The sequence below is a fragment of the Heterocephalus glaber genome, unplaced genomic scaffold (assembly GCF_053883595.1).
Source record: "Heterocephalus glaber isolate CG9 unplaced genomic scaffold, H.glaber_assembly_v1.0 deba00001463, whole genome shotgun sequence".
NCBI classification, from domain to species: domain Eukaryota; kingdom Metazoa; phylum Chordata; class Mammalia; order Rodentia; family Bathyergidae; genus Heterocephalus; species Heterocephalus glaber.
The window spans coordinates 4380077-4396458 of NW_028258310.1; the positions used below are offsets into that span (position 1 = coordinate 4380077).

General features: G+C 35.1%; 1 long non-coding RNA gene across 3 annotated transcripts in view; it reads right to left on the reverse strand.

Moving 5' to 3' along the window:
• Nucleotides 1–16382, reverse strand: part of LOC147826642 (uncharacterized) — a 411596-nt gene that overhangs the window by 43456 nt on the left and 351758 nt on the right. For all 3 annotated transcript variants that reach the window (XR_015438815.1, XR_015438817.1, XR_015438816.1), the window contains exon 2: nt 8691–9046. This is a non-coding gene — a long non-coding RNA (uncharacterized LOC147826642). The remainder of the gene's footprint in view (nt 1–8690; nt 9047–16382) is intronic.

Sequence of the window (16382 nt, forward strand, 5' to 3'; positions counted from 1 at the left end):
TTTCCATACCACCAAGAATGATCTACATATTCATGACAATTGCTATCAAAATACAAAAAAAAATTCTTTATGGAAATAAAGAAAAAACTCCTAAAATTTGTATGGAACCTAAAAGACCCTAAACGGCCAACCAATCTGAAACAAAGTTGGAGACACTACAATACCTGATGTCAAAACATACTACCAAGTTTATTATCCAAGCAGCATGGTGCTACCATAATGAAACAAAGCAGAGAAACCAGAAATAAATTCATGTATCTGCAGCAACCAGATTTTCAACACAGGCAGCAAAAACATACAGTAGATGGGGAAAAGTTTCTTCAGTAAATGGTGTTAAGAAAGCTGGATATCCCTATGGGAAAGAATGAATCCAAACCAGACTCTCTTACTGTATATAAAAACAAACTCAGCATGATGTAAAGACTCTAGTTTAAGAGATAAAACTATTAGAAGAAAACACAGGGGAAACTCTTCAGCCATTTGTCTGGGAAACAATTTTTGGATACGACCCCAAAAGCATAAACGAAAAAGAAACAACAAATAGAGCCAAGCATGGTACCACGTGCCTATAATCCCAACACTCTAGGTTGCTGAGGCAGGAGGATTGGAAGTTTGAGCCCACCCTGGGCAATTAAACAACTTAGCAAGACTTTGTCAAAATAAAAAATTGAAGGGCTGGATGTGTAGTTTAGAGTTAAAGCCCCAGGTTCATTCTTCAGTACTGGAAGAAAAATGACAAATACTACATTAACCTAAAAAACTTCTGACAGCAAAAGAAACTATCTATGAGTAAAGAGACAAAGCAACAAAATTGTGAGAAAATATTTGCAAGTTGTCCATCTGATGAGGAATTAATTTCCACAATATATGAACCTCAATTCCACAGCAAAAAAAATTCTATTTAAAATATTGGCAAATGACCAGGACAGATGTTTTGCAAAGAAAATATAAAAATAACCAGCACATATATGGAAAAAAATGCTCAACACTACTAATCATCAGGAAAAGATAATCAAAACCACAATTAGATATCATCTTATCTCAGTGAATGGCTATTATCAAAAAGACAAAAAAAAAAAAAAAAAAAGGCAACAACAAACAAGTGCTGGTGAGGATGCCCGTGAGAAAGGGGGACTCGCATGCATAGCTGTAGGAATGTGGTAAACAGGATGAGGTACCTCAAAAAAACAGAAATAGAACAGCCATACAATCCAGATATTCCATTTCTGAGTAAATATCCATAGTAAATGGAATCATTATGTCAAAGAAATAGCTGAACTTTCATGTTCATTGCAACACTACTCACAATAGGTAAGATGGGGATTCAACTTAAATATCCATTGGGAGAAATTAATAAAAAGTGATTAGATGATAGATAGATAGATGATAGATAGACAGATAGATAGATAGATGATCAGAGCCATAGATAGATGATCTGAGCCATAAAAATAATGGAATGCTATCATGTGTAGCAATATGGATAGAACCATTGAGGACACTGTGTTAACTGAAATAAGGCTCAGAAAGACAAATACTACACATTTTCAAATATAATATGGAAGCTAAAAAATTGATCTGATCTCCTAGAAGTAGAGACTATCAATGATTACCAGACTTGTGAAAGGTATAGTGGAGGAAGCTAGAAAGAAGATGGTTAACAGCTACAAGGGTGCAGTTGGATAGAAGAAATAACTTTTCATATTCTACAGAACAGTGGATTAACTATGGTAGACAATAATTATGTGGATATTTCAAATTAGCTGGCGAACTTTCCATACAAAAAGAAATAGTATATGCCTGAGATGATAGATATGCCAATCACCCTGATCTGATCATTAAACATATTATGCATGTACTAAAATATCACACTATATCCTTAAGCATGTAAAATTATTATGTGTCAGTTAAAAATAAATACATATATTTAAATTTTTGAAAAAGATATCTATTATATTGGAAGAGATAGAGCCTTATATGTACTTAATAGAAATTTGTTAAATCAAGGAAACATGTAAAATATTACTAGAGTTTTGTAGAGATAAAAACTTTACAATAAAAAATTTAAAACCTACATTCTTGCAAGCATGAGAGAGAGGAGATTAAAGTTATAATTTGATTAAATAGAATATAAAGTGAAATTGAGACTAAACCATGAATTTACTGCTGTGTATTGGCTACTTTATAGGACTTCTCATTTTGTTAATAATGTTCTATTAAGAAAAGTTGAGACACTGTTGAAGGCAGCCATGGGGTGGTACAACACATGGTCCAGTAATCCCACATTAGAATTTCTGGGAGGGAGTCTCGGAGGCATCTGTGCGATGAATAAGGATAACCCACAAAGGAATCTTAGAGCGCAGTTGTCAGGATTGTATTAAGCACATACACTAACAAATTTAAGTCTTTTGTTTTCCCTTAAATTCTTTTGTTGGTATATTTTAGGTATAAAATACGTTTACATTTATCACTGGATGCTTGTACCTGTACATGATATATCTTGGTTTTACTTTTTTCCCCATTACCTATCCTCCCTTCACCCCCTCTACCCTTCCCTATTTACATAGACTCTCATAGGCTTTCCTTTTTTTTTTTCTTTTCTCATAATTTCTCCTTTCTCTTCTTTCCTTTCCCCTTCCCCTCCAACCACCCCTACCCCTTTGGACCTTTTGCTATTTCAAAGTATCAATTATTTGTTATTAATCCTTTTCATCTTTGTTTACACTTTCAGTTTCTCACACTAGAGAAACTATTCGGTATTTACACATGTGTGTCCTATTTATTTCACTTAAGAGGATGGCCTCAATATACATCCATTTAGCTATAAATGACTAGTTTCTCATTCTTCATGGTTGACTGGTACTCCATTTTATTTAAAAAACCACATCTTCTTTATCTGGTTTCCAGTTGATGGGCATTTGGGCTGCTTCCAAGCTTTAGCTATTACAAAGTGCTCCTGCTATAAACATGGGTGCACATATATTGCTGTGGTATGATTCTTTTAATTCTTTTGGGAAGATACCCAGTAGGTAAATAGCTGGGTCAAATGAGACCTCTAGGCCTAGTTCTTAGAGGTATCTCCATACTGATTTCCATAGTGGTTGCACCAGTCTACACTCCCACCAACAATGGAGAAGGGTTCCTTTCTCCTCACACCCCTGCCAGCATTTGTTATTGGTTGATTTTACGATAGCAGCCATTCTTTCTGGAGTGAGGTGGAATCTCAGTGTTGTTTTCATCTGCATCTCTCGAATGACCAGTGATGTTGAACATTTTTTCATATACTTATTTGCTGATTTTACTTGTTTATTTGAGAAATGTCTTCATTTCATATGCCCATTTTTGAATTGGGTCTTTGAATTTGGGTGGTCTGATTTTTTTCAGTTGTTTATACATTCTAGATAGTAGTCCTTTGTCTAAGGTACCCTGCTAAAACTTTTTCCCATATTGTAGGTTGTTTCTGAGCTCTGTTGGTGGTTTCTGTTGCAGTGCAGATGTTTTTGATAAGATGAGATTCCACTTGACTCTTTCTGCTAGCTCCCATGCTACTGAGGTTTTGGTCATAAAGTGATTTCCTATGCCAATGTCTTCAAGTGTTCTAGCTAACTTATCTTCAAGCAAGTTTAATGTTTTTGTCTTAATATTTAGATCTTTAATCCACTTCAATCTTAGTTTAGTACATGGTAATAGGTATGGGTGTAGTTTTAATCCTTACCAGGTTGAAATCCAGTTTTTCCAACACCATTTATTAAATAGGCTATCTTTCCTCCAATGAGGGTGTTTGGCTCCTTTGTCAAAGATGAGGTGGCTGAGTATGTCTGAAGTTGTTTCTGCATCTTCTAATCTATTCCACTGATCCTCAGGTCTATTTCTGTGCTAGTGCTATGCTGTTTTTATCATGGTAGCTTTGTAGTATAGTTTCAAATTGGGGATTGTGACACGCCCAGCCATGTCTCTGTTGCCTAGAATTGCTTTTGCTATTCTAGGTCTCTTCTAGTTCCAAATGACTTTTTGGATTGTTTTCTCTATTCTGTGAAGTATATTGTTGGAATTTCAAGCAGCATTGCATTGAATCTATATTGTAGTTTTGGAAGTATGGCCATTTTCACTATATTGGTTCTTCTTACCCAGGAACAAGGGATGTTTTTCCATTTTCTTATATGCTCCTAAATCTCCTTTGTCAGAGTGCTGTAGTTTTCAGTATAGAGATCTTTTGGTTTCTTTGTTAGATTGCCTAGATATTTCATTTTTTGGATGCTATTGTAAAAGGAATTGTTTCCCAAATTTCTCTCTCAATAGGTCTGCTATTTGTGTATAAGAAGGCTATTGTTTTTTGAGTGTTGACCTTATATCCAACTACTCTACTGAATCTGTTAATTATGTCTAGAAGTCTTTTGGCTGAGTTTTTTGGGTCTTCTATGTAAAGTATCGTATCATCAGCAAATGATGACAGTTTCACTTCTTCCTTTCCTATCTTTATTCCTTTCATTTCTTTCTCTTTTCTAATTGCTGTAGCTAATGTTTCCAGAACTATATTGAACAGGAGTGGTGATAGTGGGCATCCTTGTCTTGTTCCTGATTTTAGTGTGAAAGTTTGCAGGTTTTGACTATTTAGCATGTTCTTGGCTGTTGGTTTTTCATAGATAGCCTTAATCAGGTTGAGATAAAGACCTTCTATTCCAATTTTCTGCAGCATTTTTATCATGAATACATGTTGGACTTTGCTAAATGTCTTTTCTGCATCTATTGAGATGATCATATGGTTTTTGTTCTTGACTCTGTTAATATAGTGTATTATATTTATTGATTTACAAATGTAGAACCATCCTTGGATCCCTGGGATAAATCTGACTTGGTCAGGGTGTATGATCTTCTCGATGACCCTCTGTATTCTGTTTGCCAGTATCTTGTTGAGGATTTTATATCTATGTTCATTAGGGAGATTGGCTTGTAGTTCTCTTTTTGAGTTGTGTCTTTCCCTGGTTTTGGAATCAAAGTAACACTTGCTTCCAGGAATGAATTTGGAAGTATTGCTTCCCTTTCAATTTCCTTGATGAGTTTAAAGAGTAATGGTTATAGTTCTTCTTTAAATGTCTTGTAGAATTCAGCAGTGAACCCATCAGGACCTGGGCTTTTCTTTGTTGGTAAATTTTTTATTACATTTTTAATTTCACTCATTGTAATTGGGTTGTTTAGAATTTCTACATCTTCTTCATTTAACTTTGGCAATTCATATGTATCTAGTAATTTGTCCATTTCTTCTGTGTTTTCCATTTTATTAGAGTACAGGTTCTCGAAGTAGGTATTGATAATCCTCTGGATTTCTGCTGGGTCTGCTGTGATTTCGCCTTTTTTGTTCTGAATTGCATGGATTTGAGCCTTTTCTTTCCTTTTTTTGATAAGGTTTGGCTAAAGGTTTATCCATTCAATTTATTCTTTAAAAAAAACCAACTCTTTGATTCATTAATTTTTTGCATCATTCTCTTAGTCTCCATTGCATTGATTTCTGCTCTGATCTTTATAATTTCCTTTCTTGTATGAGCTTTGGGTTTGTTATGCTCTTCTTTTTCTAGGAGTTTGAGGTTGTGTATTAAGTTACTTAACTGAGTTCTCTCTGTTTTCCTAATATGGCCATTCACTGCTATGAATTTCCCACATAGAACTGCTTTCATTGTGTCCCATAGAGTCCTGTATGTTGTACTGACATTATCATTTACTTGTAGAAATTGTATAATTTCTTCTTTAATTTCCTCTGTGACCCATTGGTTGCTCAGAAGGTGTTATTCAATTTCCATATGTTTGTGGGAGTTGTGCGGTTTCTTGTGTCATTGACCTCCAATTTTATTGTACTATAGTCTGATAATATACAGGTGGTAACTTCAATTCTTGTACATTTACTTAGACATGTCCTATGAGCTAGCATGTGGTCTATTTTGGAGAATGACCCATGTGCTGCTGAAAAGAATGTGTATTCTGATTTTGTGAGGTGGAACCCTCTGTAAACATCTATTAAGTCCTTTTGTTTAATAGTTTGGTTCAGCTCTAGAGTTTTATTCTTAATTTTTTTGTCTAGATGATCTGTCTATTTGTGATAGTGGGATATGGAAGTCCTCCATTACAATTTTATTAGAGCTTATTTGATTTTTCATGTCCATTAATATTTGTTTTGTATAGTTGGGGGCATTCATATTTGGTGCATATATATTTAGGATTGTCATCTCTTCCTCTTGGATTGTTCCCTTCACAAGGATGTAGTGACCATCTTTGTCTCTCTTAATTAATTTTGGTTTGAAACCTAATTTGTCTGCAAATAAGATTGATACCCCTGTTTTTTTCTGGTTCCTGTGGCATGGAGAACTGCTTTCCATCCTCTTACTTTCAGTCTATGAATTTCTTTTTGAGTTAGGTGTGTTTTTTGTATATAGCATATGCCTGGATTTGCCTTCTTAATCCATTCTGCCAGCCTATTTCTTTTAATTGGTGAATTGAGGCCATTAACATTGAGAGTTATAATTGATAGATATTGACTCATCCTTGTCATGATGTTTTACTTTTGTTGGCTCTTTTGTTTCTTATTTTCCCCCCTTTCACTCTAGTGTCTTACCTTGCCTGGTGGCTTCCCTCTGTTGGGCCTCATGGAGTTGTGGCCTTCATTGTCTTTTTCTAGGATATTGCTTAGAATTGTTTGGAATGCCAGTTTGGTGTTCATGAGGTTTCTCAGGTGTTCTTTATCATGGAAGTATCTAATTTCCCCATCAATTTTGAAAGATAATTTTGCAGGATACAACAGTCTAGGTTGGAACTTATTTTCTTTTAGGGTTTGAAATACTTCACTCCAGGCTCTCCTTGATTTGAGAGTTTGCGTTGAGAAGTCTGCTGGGATTCTGATGGGCTTTTCTTTGTAGGTGATTTGTTTCTTTTCTCTAACTGTCTGTAGGATTTTGTTCTTCTGTTGGGTTTCTGGGATCTTGACTGTTATATGTCTAGGTGTAGATTTTTTTTGATCATGGCTAGTTGGAGTTCTATATGCCTCATTCTCTGTATGTCCAATTCTGTACCTTTGTCTGGGAAGTTTTCTACTATTACTTCTGTGAACAGATTTTTTATGTCAATTGTGCTTTCTCCTGTTTTTTCATGGACTCCTATCAGTCTTATGTTATTCTTCTTTGCATTGTCTAGCAGTTGTATTGATTTCTTGTGGTCTCTTACTATTTTTAAGAAATTTCTATTTTCATGGTCTCTAACTGTGATCCTGTCTTCTATATCTGATATTCTATCTTCAGATTCCCTTAATCTGCTGTGGATACTTTCAATGGAGTTTTTGATTTCCTGAATATGTTTGAATCTGTTTCATGGATTCCATTTCTTTCTTATGTTGGGCGATCATGGTTTCCATTTCTTATGCTGGGCATTCCTGGCTTCTAGCATGTTTCTGAGCTCATCTATTTTTTTATCAGTTTTTGTTCTAGAGCCTCTAGTCATGTCTTTCACTCTGCTCACCATCTCTGTAGTTATCTGAGAAATTATTTCTACTTTTATTTTTTCTAGAGCCTCATTCATCTGTTTTGTTATTTCCTGTGCTATCAGTTCAGGGTGTCCAGGTTGTTGATTATCAGCCTTTTCCACCTTGTTTCCCCCAGAATTTGCCTTTTGTTGGGTGGAAATCTGAGTTTGTGCCTTGCTTAAAAGTCTTCTAATTTTTGTTCTGGATACTGTCCTTGGTTTAGTTCCTAGGTTGATACTTTGAAGTTGCTTATTGTAAGGATCTTTGTTGATGTATTTAGAACCCTTATGGAATGATTGCTTCTCAGAGATGTCTTCCAGATATAGCTGGTCTTTAGGTTTTGTGTCTCTAATGGTTCTGAGGCTATTTTATTTTCATTATACTATGAATGACAACTGATTAGATCAATCACAACATCTTAGCTCAAGTCATACAATCACCAACACAATAGCATCAAGTACCTCTTAGAAAATGACAATTCGTGGTAGTTATTAATCTATCACCTTTAACTTTATGAATTAAATCAAAATCAAGGACCAACCCAACATATGTTTATAGTGAATAAACTCTTCAATATAGCAACTTTACCCTTTGGAATGGGGAGTTAAAAGGAGTTGGGGAGGGAGGGATAAGTAGGTAGAAGAATAGGAGAAGGTTACTTGTGAGGCCAGAGGGCACAAGCAAGAGAAGGAAAGAGAAGAAAAGACAAATAAAGAAGAAATACAAATTAGGGCCAGAAGAGGAACACAAAGGGAGATGAAGAACAATGTGGGACAGCAAGGGAGCAAGGGAGGAGAGAGAAAATGAAAAGAGAAAAGAAAGAAAAAAGAGAAAAATAAAAGTTTTTTAAAAGAGTAGGAAAAGAAGGAAAATATTAAAAATAAGAGCAAAAAACTAGTGGTATTTTGAAAATAACAAATAAAAGATACAAATGAAGGGACTCCTTCGGGTGTATCTCTTCTGTCACAATAGACAATGTGGGCAGCAGTGTGCAATTATAAGACAATGAGTCTCAGTAAGCCAGATACAGACCCGTGAGATTCAGGCAGATTTCTGGGTGCAATTCCCAAGTTGAGCTCCCTGTCATCCTGTAGTGTTGAACTCTGCAAAGTTCTATTGCAGGTTCCAGCTGCCTTTCCCCTGAAGATAGTTCAGGTTCTGATGGGAGGTGATGATCCCTCTAACTTACCAAGCATGGTGGTCTGGTGTGCCTTTACTGCAGAGATTCTCTTCACTTTTCCAGTGGGCTTCAGTTTTCATCAGGGAGCCTGAGAGAGGCCTTCTCTCTGTTGTTCACTTCTGCAGCTCAGGACAATGGCCTTTATGTCCCCCTGTGCCTCTTCAGTGTGGAACCAGGTAGCTGCACAGCCAAGAGGCCTGAGGCAGTGGGGGGGGGGCTTTGTTTGTGTAGGCGCCCCAGTGGCTACATGAGCGGCTGGTGGGTGTGCCTGGGGGTCCTTACCAGCTCTTGGTCAGAAGTAGGCATAGTCAGCCGGACAGACCTGGGCTCAGTCAGTCCTGGGTGCTCTGTCCACACAGCTCAGCCTGCCAAAAAGTAGATTCTGTAAGAAGTCTTGCATATACTTTTAGTGACTTCTTATCTATTGCATTTTCCATGCATTTATTTGTAGATTTATATGACCTTAAATGGAAAATCTTTCTGTACTTTTATTCTGTTAGCCAATGACAAAGTATTTCAAATAATACTCAAATTTAAAGATAATTTATGCTATTTTCTGAATATTTATGCCCCCTCAAAAAAAAAATTATATGTGGAAATCCTGAACTCCAAAGCAATGGCATTCAGAAATAAAGCCTGTGTGAAATGACTTTTTGTTACCCTGTGTATAGGGGCTTTGGGTCAGATTTAATCAGATTTAGGAAAATATTAAGTAGCATGTGCATCACCACTAAAATTTACAAAGAAAAGTTTAGTAATTATTAACACTTCTCTGCAGAGTATTTCCTTATCTATTTGAACAGATACAAATAAAATTTTTGTACAGTAATAAAAATGTCCGGCGTTCTATGAATCTAGATTAATCCCAGAAAATTTTTATTTCTATTCTTTCCAACTTCTCATCTGAAATACCCAAGCCACTTCAATGAACCTAGAGTAGGGAGACTTTTAAAAATGGTAGGACCTGGTATAGTGGAGCAAACAGAGCTCCATCATAAATGGCTTTTTTATTTAAAGTAATCTCATGAAAAAATAAAGCTCAACATTCTGAGGAATAACCTCCTTAAAGAGGAAGGCAAATGTCTCAGCACCACTTTTCTTCTCATGCAGTGTCTCCACTTGGTCCTTTTCCTCTGAGTAGAGAGTTTCAGGTTTTTCATTCACTTGTGTAGTTCATTGCTTAGAGTCACCAAAATGTGACCTTCCAGGGGAGGGAATCTCCACCTCCACCACAAAATCCTTAGCCAACTGCACCATACAGTTATTCACCCAGAGTACAGTTAGCAGAGAAACTGGGAAAAAGAGGAATTTCCTTCCTCTCATCAGCAGATAATCATCTTCTATCCTACTGCATAAATTCTGACCACCCAGACTACTTTAACTTTCAGAGCCACAGGGGTTATTAGTGGTAATAAAATCATTCAGCCTTATAAAAAAATTTTTTTTTAAGATTCCAACCACAGTATTTAAGAATCTGACCTCATTGCATATTATGCAGCCACTATGTAAAGTAATTTTCTCTATCAGTGTGACCCTTTTTTTCATTTCTTTAGCTACAGTTCAAAAAAATACAAAGTGGTGTGACTGACCTCCAAAAGGAAGAATTGTTTGCAGCCGCAACCAATTGGTGGTTGGTTGGTTTGTTTCACTTTACCTCCCTATATAAAGCCCACAAGAACACCCAAATCTAGAGTTTACCTTCATTCACACTATTCTTATACCTAACAGAGTGGACTAACTTGCTTGCTTTCTAACCATAATCACCTGGGTAAGTGATAATTTTATTCTTTTCTATATGGGAGGGAGGGGGACATGTTTTCAACCCAGCTAACTCTGTCTTTCTCACAATCCTGATAATTGTGGCTAAGAGCCATTTCTTAAGGACTTTGTCTTCATTCTCTGATAGGTCTCCCAGGAGCTTCCTTCCCTCAACTCTCCATAAAATTTGTTAATTTATAATAGTTGTTCATTTCAAATATTTAAACCTTCACAAGGCAAAGTTACTATTTTCAAGAAGCACCTCACATTTCTGGGAAAAAGTGTGTTGGTGTATCTATGATGCAGCTGTATTCCCTGTGAATCTCTATCTCTCCAAAAAGAATTCAGATTTTCAAAGAGCCCAGGGAGGTATAGAGAAACCCAGGAAGACAGTTAGGAAAAAAGTGTTCTCAAAACAGCCTACTCAATTGTCCACACAGGTATATATACCCCATCTTTTTAAAATTCCATCTGCAAAAAATGACACTGGGGAAACAAAATACTTCAATATTATACAGTGGAATTGTGTGGGTTTTTTAATTTTTTTCTTATATTTTTCCAAAATATCACAAAATTTTGGATTTTATAATCTATTTTTTGAAAGCTTACAAAATAGAGAACAAGGATCATCCTCCCATTATAGTAAAGGTATGCAATATCTGAATTTTTGAATTGTAGGTTTTCAGAATAATTTCCTTAAAAGAAGTCTGTGGTATGTCCAAGAGATAATTTATGTCCACTTTATATAAGGATTCGTGTTGCAAATCACTTACAGTTAGTCATGGCATCACCAACTTGAATTTCTCTTTTCTTGCTCATATCTGGGTTTAGTATGTAACAAAGCATAATGACATAGGAGAGACTTATACTTAAATTGTTTTGAACATCTTGTTTAACAGGATTTTTTGAGAAATGTAACTTTATTTTTCATAATTAAATAATTCTCAAATTAATGTATACTTACAATATGTAATATTTGTATCCTACTGCTGAGAACAAGTAGATAATGCTCTCTTCAAGTAAATATTAGGGAATTTTGCAGGGAGAGTAGAAAAAGAAAGAAAAGTAAGAGCTAGTCATTGGTGACATGTAGCACATAAATCAAGGATGTAAAGACAATTGGTTTGGTTAAGAAAAAACAGGAAAATAAATTTTCAGAGCTGTTTTGTTTAAAAAAATAGAATCTATTCAAACAGCTGAATTTGAAAAGCAGTTTACCAGTTGTTACAGTAAATATATTCAAAGCAAATCATATAACCACTAATTAGGTTTGAATCACTGAAGTGTACATTTGCTGTGACAACAGTTTTCCCTTTACAGATCACCCCTCTATTTATAAAAGAGCTGAAAATTAACATTTCCTGCTTTTGTCAAACTGAAGCATCTTTCAATAGTTTTCAGCAAACATCTGAAGGATTCTTGCATCCTGAGATCATCTGGTCATTATGTTTTCAAGTGTTGTCTCATTTCAAGAACTTGGTGAGATGCACAGAATAAGTGATTGCAGATTCTTTGCAAAATAGAAACAAGGACACTACGAAAATACCCAACAGAGACAAGATCATGGGTTACCATTCATGGCAGATGGAAATCAACTTAAATTGACAGTGGAGGTTTTTATTTTGTTTTGCACATGACTAACCATAAGTAAAGCCTAAGCCGCAGAGAAATAAAAGGCAAGACTGTATAGCTGTTTATAATACAGTGGTTATAGATAGATCCAGATTTAAACAGATTTTTTTCTCCTAATTAACATAATTTTCTGAGGAATATAGCTTTAAGAACACATCCTGTTGCAGAACCAGATAGAAGCTAATGCCTACTCTTTGTCACAGTACAAATCTGAAAGGGAGCCATTTTCTGCACTCATTTCAATGCATCATCCCCTAACCAGCTTCAATGATACCATGGCACAGAGCTGTCAGAAAGAAACCAGTGTTTTTCTCTGTGGACTGTCAGCTGAAGCTGTTAAAAAGCGGAAGAATAGTTTGATTCTACTGAGGAAAGAATGTTCTTTTAAACATACGATTGTTGTTTATGGTCTGAAATTCACTGTGCATATTAAGGAACATCTTAAGAGCTGTAATATAGTCTAGGTTTTTACAGCATTGAATAAGATATTACTTTGCCACAGGATTCACCCAAGGAGACACAGGCAATTATGTAAACCTAAAGTACATCTGAATAGTTCTCTGAGCATCTTCTTATCTTCAACATCTTTCTCATTTCTTCTTCCAAGTTTCCTTAGCTATGGTTTTTTACCTGAAAATTTCTACCCTTGTTCATGATCCTGACATACTCTGTCTGATTAATAATTTCTCAACTTGAATTAGTGGTCACCCATTATTCTGAAATTCATTCATTATTGTTATATTCTGAGTTCAAATTTTCAAAGATGCTCTTACTCTTTTTACTCTCATTACTACAATGATATCATGTCATTTTCCAATAGTTTTACCTCCTGGAATACTCTATGTATCTTGCCATCAAGCCTGTATTATGCTGGTGTATAGAAGGCCTTTGTTACACCTACCTTCAACCTTCATTATCAAAATTATAGTCTCATCCTTCAAGGACTTGATCAAATAACATCTTCTTGAAGATTCCCCCATAATAATTTGAATACAATTATCTTATACTTTTGGCTAGTAAGTATTAGCCCTTTCCCACCTGGAATATTTGTCCTCTATGATAAGATAGTAGAGGCACATTAGCAGAGAAGAAAAGGACCTAGGTAGCCAACTCAACTGAGCCAACCTTGCTAATCAATGAGCTGACCAACATCACTACTAAAATACTCTTACAATCAATATCTTTCCCAAGGTACTCATTAGTCAGCCTTATACTCTTTATGTTCTAAGTATGTTTTCCTGCTATCATACAAATTTTGAGGGCTTATTTATATTTTTAACTCTGAGTACCTGGTTGGTATCCACTGCTTACCCAGTGCTTAACAAATATATATTGAAGTTGACTGAATTTTTGAACACTAGATATTGGAATAAAAATATTTTTATCCCAAAATACATACAAGGAAATCTGAAGTGTTGATTAAAATAGTAGACAAAAGGGAGAAGACTTAAGTTCTAGTTTGTGTTCCACCACTTGTGTAACTGTGGGCTGAGGACTACATTTCCATGCAAATAAAATAAGAAACTATAAAGATCTTCCCCAGTGACTTCCAAGTGTTCAGAGGAAATATAATAGGATATGGCACAGCATTTTGAAAATTCTGTCTCACTGTGCAGTCAAGTCAGCAATGCAGGAAACAAAAGCATTCCATTCTATAAAGCACTTAGTACAATTACTCTTCTAAAGATATCTTGGAAGGGAAATGCTAATGCACAATTTAAACTTAACCATCTGTAACTATGGAAGGCCCCACTACAAGTGAACTAGCCAGCTGTTTCCTGTCTTCATAGAAGAAAAGATGGTAGAAAATAACAGGATATTATTTCAAGAGAGGGTTTTTGGAGTGAACATAGCAATACTTAACTTCAAGAATAGATTCTAAACTGTGGAATAAGCTTTCCAAAGGACAGACCATCCATATCGATGAAAATTATTTTAAATGCAATTGGCCATCAATAATTATAAAACTTAGGTACCAGTATTACTAATGAAGGAATTCTTACTGCTGAAAACTTCTTTCTTGCCCCTAAAAGCCATAGGAGAAAAAGAATGAAGTTTTAAGGGCTGGGATTTAGCTCAGTGGCACTACTCCTGCCTCACAAGCTCAAGGTCCTAAGTTCAATCCCTGGGGGAAAAAAAGAATGAAGTTTTAAAATGCTAGAGAGTCAGAATAATAGTTTGCAAAGGAAAAAGTAATTTGCTCTAAAAAGTTAAGCAACAAGAATGGGTAGACTATAATTGTATACCATGGCTGCTTTATATTTTTTTTCCATTAAGTTTATTGGTACATTTTAGGTATACAATATGGTAACATTCATTATTGGGAATTTGTATCTTTACACGATGTATCTTGGTTCTTATTTTTTTCCCCATTCCCCTGCCCTCCCTTCAACCCTTCCACTCCTCACTATTTACAAAGATTTTGTTTCCATTTTTTCCTTTTCTCATATTTTTTCCTTTCCCTTCTTTCCTTTTGCTTTATATTTTATTGACCAGATAAGCTTTCCTGATGCTTAGATTCCCTAGGCTCAGATTCAGAGTTGTATTTGTTAATTAAAAAGCATTCTGTTTATAAAATGGTATTTATTCAAACGATGTGTTTTGGATCCTAAGTTTTGGCTAGTGTTTCATATAACAGTAATTCTAACATGACCAATATCTAGGGTTTTTTTCCATGTAGATTTTGGAAAAGAATCTTTGCAAATACAAGCTCCAAATATGGATTAATCAATCAATCAACAGATCACTAAAAAAGTAGTTTCATGTAATAAAGCCTGCTTTCAGAGTTGCATATTTTAACCAAAGAAACTTGAGCACAAGATAAGTTGTCTTTCCAGAGAAACTATGTATCATCGCTCTCCCATCCAACTGCCTCTTTTAATAAATAAATTCATACAAATACTGGTACTCATTTATTTCAACACTAGTTAGTGTACTTAAAGACACTGTGCATCAGTAATTTAAGATAGTCAAAAATACAATAGAGAAGTTTTACTTTGTCTTATTTAGAGTTCATGGTGCTAGATTGTTATATGAAAAAAATAAGTAGAGAATAAAGCAGAAAATGTAGGGAAAATGAAAGATGAATAAGGATAAAGAAGAGAAGATAAAATGTTATTTCAACAAAGCTACCAATCTTGCTCCTGAGTGTTAGCAACATCTTTTGTACAACTGATTTACTTCTTTTTTACATAGAATTAATTTACTTTTATATGTTTTATTGTGTTTGTATGTGTGTGTGCACACAAGGTCTTTTCTAGCAATTTTGTTAGAACATACACAATATATTGGCTTGTGCCACTTATTAACTGCCTTAAATGATACTCTCCCAGATAGATAGTGTACAAAAGGTAAAATTAAGGGAAATGAGCATATGAAAGTGAAGTAATTATGTAGAAGTGAAAGATTCTCTTTTGGTTTTTTTAATTAACTTTCTTTATTGGTATATTTTAGATATACATTATGATCACATTCATCATTGGGAATTTGTACCTGTACATAATTTATCTTGGTTCTTATTTTTTGACATTCCTGTTCCTTCCCTTCTACTCCTCCCTACTTACAAAAGCTTGGTTTCCCTTTTTTTTTCTTTTCTCATATTTTTTTTCTTTGCCTTCTTTCATTTCCCCCACCCCCCTTCTTCCCCTTTGTCCCTTTTCTTCCTATTTCACATTATCTATTATACATTTTGGTCCTCATTTACACTTTCTGTTTCTCACACCAGAGAGACAATTTGGTATTTACACATGTGTGTTCTATTTATTTCACTTACAATTATGGCCTCAATAATTGATAATTTGAAATAGGAAGAAAAGGTCCAAAGGGGTAGGAGAAGTGGGGGGGGGGGACGGGAAAGGAAAGAAGGGAAAGGAAAAATTATGAGAAAAGGAAAAAATGGAAAGAAAGTCTTTGTAAATAGGGAAGGGTAAAGGGGCGAAGGGAGGGCAGGGAATGGGAAACAAATAAGAACCAAGATACATCATGTACAGGTACAAGCACCCAATGATAAATGTAAACGTATTATATATCTAAAATGTACCAATAAATGAATTTAAGCAAAAAAAAAAGTGTAATGTGAAGAAACACAGAAACTAAAAAAAAAAAAGTATGGGCTTGATATTCACCCATTTAGCTATAAATATCTGTAGTTTACCATTCTTTATGGCTGAGTAGTACTCCATTTTATATTTTTTTAAAAAACCTAAATCTTCTTTATCCAGTCACCAGTTGATGGGCATTTGGGATGTTTTCAACATTACAAACTGTGTCACTATATACATGAGTGTGCATATATCACTGTGGTATGATCCT